Here is a 1,611-nt window from a genome sequence, read left to right on the forward strand (position 1 = left end):
TATGTATGAGGCATTATCATTTGAAGAATAAATTCCTGAGAATGATCTTCCAAATAGCAACTCCTGCAAATATGCATGTGTTTATTACAATTTTCTCTGTGTATGACAATGAAGCCTTAGAGTATACTTTGTTATCAAAATAGAAAAGGCAGATGCAATCTTTTTTGTGTGCTTGTAACAAGAAAAAAGAAAAGATATTAGACAGTGTTATTACATTCAGTCTCTGTAACAGGAGGAGCGGGCTGCTTGTTATCCCGGCCAACCGGCTATCTTACACCAGAAATAATCACACAGAAACTGTATTCATTTAAACACTGCCTGGCCCATTAGCTCAGCTCCAACTTCTTATTGGTTAATTATTACATCTTAATTTAATTCCTTTCTATTAATATATGTATTGCCCTGTGACTGTGGCTTACCGGCAAGATACTAACCAGTGTCCTTCTTAGGCAGGAGATCCATGCATTTGCTATTCTGCCCTTCTTCCCAGCATTCAGTTCTGTCTACTCCACCTACCTAAGTTTTGTCCTATCAACTAGGCCAAGGCAGTTTCTTTATTCATTACCAAATGAAAGAAATGCAGAAACAGAAGGAATACCTACACCAAGTCTCCTGAAGTCATCAGATAAAACAAAATCAAAGTACATAAAATATTCATAAGCAACATACATGAATATTAAAAAATAAATCAATTTTTACTGAAAAACATTGGTTATTTAACCTTTCTTTGTGTGCCTTTCAAAAGGAAGTTACTTTAGAACAATACTTACCTGGTGTTTTTTGAGAATTTGGTATATTCAATGTATATTTTCCTTCTCTAAGTAATTACTACTACTCTATGCCCTCAAACACTTTTTCTAATTTCTCCAACTTCTTCATTAATATACATATCTCTCTGAATGTTGAGTGAATGTGTGAATGTAAGTGTGTGTATGTATTGAGAACATGGAAATTGACACAGAAATTCATAGCCCAGCAGTGTTCAATTAGTGTTTCTAATATGTATTCATGTTTAGTGCTGGCCCCTTGGTCTTCAATTACTTATTACTTTGTTGTCTAGGTTCTCTGGGATTGTGACTTGTAGGCTAGTTTTTCTTTGCTTTATCTCAAAAAAAAAACACTTATGAGTGAGTACATATGATATTTGTCTTTCTGGGTTTGGGTTACCTCTCTCAATATGATGTTTTCTAGCTCCATCCATTTACCTGTAAATTTTAAGGTGTCATTTTTCCCACTGTGTAGTACTCCATTGTGTAAATATAGCATATTTTTCTTATCCATTCTTCAGACAAGGGGTAATTAGGTCATTTCCAGGATATGGCTATAACAAATAATGCTGCTTTCATGCATAATCTCTTTGTTCTTGGACAGGCCTGACACTCAATGATAGGTCTCAGTGGCTTTAAACATATTTGTAAGCTTCTTGCCTTAGGCTATCAAGAACTTATATTACAGACCTTATATTAATTATAATATAATATAATTATATTATATTAACTGTCATCCTGGATTCAGGGAAAATTTAAATTAATGGTGTTATTTTAAAGTTTCCTATTCTATTATTTTGTAGAGATCATAACATTTAGATCATTGGATGATAAACTTAAATTT

This window comes from Microtus ochrogaster, unplaced genomic scaffold (assembly GCF_000317375.1).
Source record: "Microtus ochrogaster isolate Prairie Vole_2 unplaced genomic scaffold, MicOch1.0 UNK143, whole genome shotgun sequence".
In the NCBI taxonomy this organism is placed as follows: Eukaryota; Metazoa; Chordata; class Mammalia; order Rodentia; family Cricetidae; genus Microtus; species Microtus ochrogaster.